This window comes from Gossypium arboreum, chromosome 8 (genome assembly GCF_025698485.1).
Source record: "Gossypium arboreum isolate Shixiya-1 chromosome 8, ASM2569848v2, whole genome shotgun sequence".
NCBI lineage: Eukaryota > Viridiplantae > Streptophyta > Magnoliopsida > Malvales > Malvaceae > Gossypium > Gossypium arboreum.
The window spans coordinates 32,374,834-32,379,937 of record NC_069077.1 but is presented as its reverse complement, the minus strand read 5'-3'; the positions used below and the strand labels follow the sequence as shown (position 1 = coordinate 32,379,937).

General features: G+C 38.2%; 1 pseudogene; it reads left to right on the top strand.

Moving 5' to 3' along the window:
* Positions 1-2,870: 2,870 nt before the first annotated feature.
* LOC108469240 (probable inactive purple acid phosphatase 29) lies at positions 2,871-4,483 on the top strand (annotated as a pseudogene).
* Positions 4,484-5,104: the final 621 nt, after the last annotated feature.

Here is a 5,104-nt window from a genome sequence, read left to right as displayed (position 1 = left end):
ACCCATACACCTTTGTTTATTATTTCTCCCTAATGCACCAACAAAACATGTTTCATGACATGTTTAGCCCATCCTCTCTTGCCATGGCCGCCACCACCTATAAAAGGGGTATTTGACATGCAAGTCCATTGTTTTGCATGCATGCTTTAATTAGTCATCACACATTTCCTATCATACTTTCAAAGTTTACTACTAGGTCCTTTCTAGTGAAATTCACCTTTATAACTCTAAATCAAATCATCAAAATGTCACACACAAATTAACACATATCATAGGCATCAAAATAAAATTTTAAATTATTTTTATGCCTCGGTTTTGCGGTCCCGAAACCACATCCCGACTAGGGTCAATTTTGGGCTGTCACACCAAAGCACACACACTAAGGATCATGAGAGTCATATCTTAAAGTACTTTCCAAAAAAATACCAAGAACCATTTAGCTTCAGCCTCAACAAACTTATTGATTTCATACATATATTTTCTTTTATTCAACAGACCGAAATTGGAACTTAGCCCATTGGTGGTCGATGTGAAGAGTTTTTTAGCTATACTATCCACTTCATCATGAATCTTTTGTTTCTTTACATCTCGACCTTCCACAATGGATCCTAACTCCTTGTGCTATAAACTAACTGTGTTAGTAGCACTAGTATAGGCTTTCTTTTCCAACTGATTCATGTTCAATACAAAACATCTTTCAGTCATAGCCACTGTGACTAATTCTTAACCGAGATGATCTTCAATAATGCAAGAGTTATTCTTAAAAACAAGTGAATAACCCTTTTCAATTAACTGGCCAACACTAAGCAGGTTTTGGTCTATGTCAGGCACAAAAAGTACATCAGAAATTACTTTGTTACCTGAACAAGTGTTAATCACCACATTTCCCTTGCCTCTGGCTTCAATCAGGTTCCCATTTCCAATCCTGATCTTTGAGGCAAAGCTTCAATCTAAGTCATTGAACAGCTTTTCATCAGCTGCCATATGGTGTGTGCAGCCACTATCTACTAGCCAGTCCTTTTTTACTTTGTTTGAGGTTGTAAAGCATGAGGCAGTGAAGATATAGTCCTCCTGAGCTTGAAAGTCCTCAGCAGCCTGAGCTTGCATTTGCTGCTGAGCTTGTGCCTTCCTTTTGCTCTTACACACCTTTTCAATATGGCCAAACTGTTTGAGCTTCTGCACTGGACGTCTGGCTTATACCAACATACTTCATCCGGATGACTTACCCTTCTGTAGTGTGGGCAGGGTAGATATATTTTTTTACCATCTGATTTAGGTTTGCTTGACTAGGATTCCTTTCCTTTGTATGCAGAGGAGCTCGAGGCTAGTCTGCTTTTGGCTTGGAAGGCACCTTTTTGATGCTCTTCCTGCCTATTGGCCCTCCTTTGCTCAAGTGCATACAAGGAGTTTACTAACTCAGACAATGAGATGGTCAATAAGTCCCTCGAGTCCTCAAGTGATGAGATTTTTGACTCAAATTTTTTAGAGAGAGTTGTAATGACCTTTTCAACAACTCTACTGTCTCTGAAATCATCACCAAGGAGCCTATTGTTGTTGACTATGGCCATTATCCTATCAGAGTACTGCTTGATGGTCTCTGACTCCCTCATCTTCAAGTTCTCAAAATCTCTTCTGAGGTTGATCAGCTGCTGCTGCCTTGTCTTGTCTAACCCCATGAACTCCTCTTTTAGCTTCTCCCATGCTTACTTTGGTGAAGCACAAGTCATTATCCTTGTGAAGATCACATCAGAGACCCCATTTTGCAAGTAGGCCATTGCTTTATGCTTCTTAGCACATTCTTCACTGTGTTGCCTCAACTGTGTAATGGTTGGATCGACCCTCAATGGAGGTGGTTCAGCATAATTCTCGACCACATTCCACAAATCATGTGCTTGAAGGTATGTCTTTATTTTTACTACCCAGATGTGGTAGTTTTCTCCAGCAAAGATAGGTGGTGGTGGTGGTGTAAAATTCATCTTTGCAACAAACAAACAGACCAATAAAAAATAGCTTCTGCTTCTTTTCTCTCAAACACAACTCACAAACAAAATACAACCAATGTCCTTAAAGACTTAGGCTCTTAATACCATTTGTTGGGTTTTTGATCACACAAAACAAAAATAAAAGAACTAAAATTTGTGTTGAAAGATAAAAAACAGAAGCAAAACTCAAATGTTGAAGGAGAAACAAAAACTGACTTCTCTCTTACCTTGAATTCATTAAAAAGATGTACATATATAGCAAATACATGAAACAAAAATATCTTTAACTTGAAGAAGTTAACAAACATTAAATGCAATCTAATGATAACCTAAGACACATCTAAAAGCGGAAAGTACTTCACCAACTCTATCCAGCAAAGAAGGTTTCTGTCAAATCATATACAGGTCGCTTGTAACAAAAACATACTTCATCCGGACAACATATGTACATTTGTATACTACTGTATTTCATTCAGATAACATACAGCAGCTTGACCTTTTACGAGTTGCATGCACTTCATCCGCATGACTTGCATTACATGGTCTGCTCCTTGTCTGCTTCATGTGCTGCATGCAGGCCAACTTCAACAGTCAAGTTTAATGTTAACCTAATGGATAAAAATCGCTGTATTTATATTAATTGCTTTGAAAATTGACAGAAAAATACAGCAAACTCTTATGGGGATCTGCTAAAATAACCTCTAGGAATATCCTCGTTTCATGTTATGACAAAAGAAAAAAAAATCAAATTTAGTAATGGTATGCTTTCGTTTGTTTCCTTTTTAAAGCTTGATAGGAAACTCTAAACCCAATAAGGAAAACCTCCTTAAGAACTGCTACCCCCCTCCCAAAAAGAAAAAAAAAGTGAAGGAAAAAGGAAACCCAATAATGGCACAAGCTTCTTCGGTTGTTTACAACAAGAAGAGGAAACTTTGGGTGCCACTTCCTTTACACGATTTTGTTGTTGCAGTGGCAGTGCTTTTGCTTTGTTTTGCACCCATTAACGTTTCGGCCGTCGCGAGACAATAATTTCTGCCGTTGCAGCTATCACAGAAACTGAGGTTCGGTCGGACCGGGGAGTTTAAGATACTACAAGTGGTGGACATGCGCTATGCTGATGGTAAAACAACGCCGTGTTTGAATGTGTTGCCTAGTCAGGTTCATGGTTGCTTTGATCTCAATATTAGTGCGTTTATCCAGCGCATGATCGAAGCTGAGAAACCAAATTTAATTGTTTTCACAGGTAATCCAATACCAACACAAACATTTTACGTGCACTCGTCGCAGAAAAAAAAAACTTATGTGATGAAACTGTGAAAAATTTAATCTTTCATTTGCCAGAGTAGTACAGTGTTGATTTTATCTATCTGGTAACCTTATTGGCCAAAACCCTGAGCTCTATTAATAGAGTGATCTTTTATTTTGTTAGGGGATAACATCTTTGGATTCGAAGCCAAAGATTCAGCCAAATTATTAAATGCAGCATTTGCCCCTGCAATTGCTGCTGGGATTCCCTGGGCTGCTGTATTGGGGAACCATGACCAGTAAGGCACCTTATCTAGGGAAGGGATTATGAAACACATAGTGGGGTTGAAGCATACACTATCTCAATTCAATCCATCTGAAGCACATATCATAGATGGTTTTGGCAACTATAACCTGGAGGTGGGTGGGGTTGAAGCCTCTGGTTTTGCAAACAAATCAGTCCTCAACCTTTACTTCCTTGACATTGGCGATTACTCCACGGTTCCTTCTATCCCTGGCTATGGCTGGATTAAACCCTCTCAGCAATTATGGTTTCAATGCACCTCTGCAAAACTTCATGTAAGAACCTCATATGAACTGTCAATGGACGCCATCTTTGTACCTAATAATAAACCATTTTTGTTTGTATCTCAAAGCGCCTACATGAAGCCACCAATGGCTAAAAAACCATTTGCGCCAGGGCTCGTGTATTTTCACATCCCACTGCCTGAATTTGCTAGTTTCGGTGCATCTAACTTCACCGGGGTGAGACAAGAAAGGATTAGTTCGGCTTCTATAAACTCAGGCTTCTTCAATACAACAATGGTAGAAGCAGGCGAGGTGAAGGCTGTTTTTATAGGCCATGATCACCTCAACGACTTTTGTGGTCAAATGACTGGAATACAATTGTGTTACGCTGATGGTTTTGGGTATCATGCATATGGGAAAGCTAGGTGGTCAAGAAGAGACAGGGTGGTGCTGGCATCCTTAAAGAAGACAGATGAAGGAGATTGGGGGGCAGTGAAGTCGATTAAGGCATGGAAGCCCCTTGATGATGAGCATCTCACTGCCATTAACGGCCAGGTCCTCTGGAGCAAGCACTTAACTCCTAAACTTTAATTTTGCCATCTATATGGAGGGGGGTTGAAATCTTTTATTATTACTGCATGTAAACATTTCTAAAGATGTGCAGCGGTTGTTGAAGTTCTATGTACGACACGTGACATTTTACCTCCTAAACTATAACCACTTTTTCACATGGGTACTTAAATGTTTTAAATTTTCAATTAGTTTCTTTTGCTACATTGTTACTTTCTTTTGTCAATTCTAGTCAATGCTGACGTGAGCCAATCCTCAAGCAATGTGTGGCACATGCCACATAAGAAATTACACATCATTATATATATAAAATAAATCAAAAATATAAAATTTGAAATAAAAATTTAGAAAATATATAAAATTTAATTTATGAAAAAAGAAATTCTGTTTCAATTTTTTCGCCAATTTATTAAAAATAATTAAAAATGGAGGAGAATGGGAATCTGACAAAGATAATGGGCTTCAATCTCTTCCATTAAAATGTGGATTGCAATGGGTTTCCGCAGAATACTTCTTTTCTTTGAGGTTGCAGATTTTAAAGTTTTGTTATGTTATTTTGGAATTCATAGATACATTTGTTTTCCAAAAAACTGATGTTGTAATCTATCAAAAATTTCTTTGTAAAATCTGCAAAAATTTTAAGGCTTAGTTCAGAAATTTTCTTTGTAAGACATTAACCCAAATCAGCAAAATAAATATTTTCTTTGTTAAACACACCCATTCCACACCGATGCTCAGCCCCATGGGCTCACCACCACACTCTCATTCCTCCATCGACA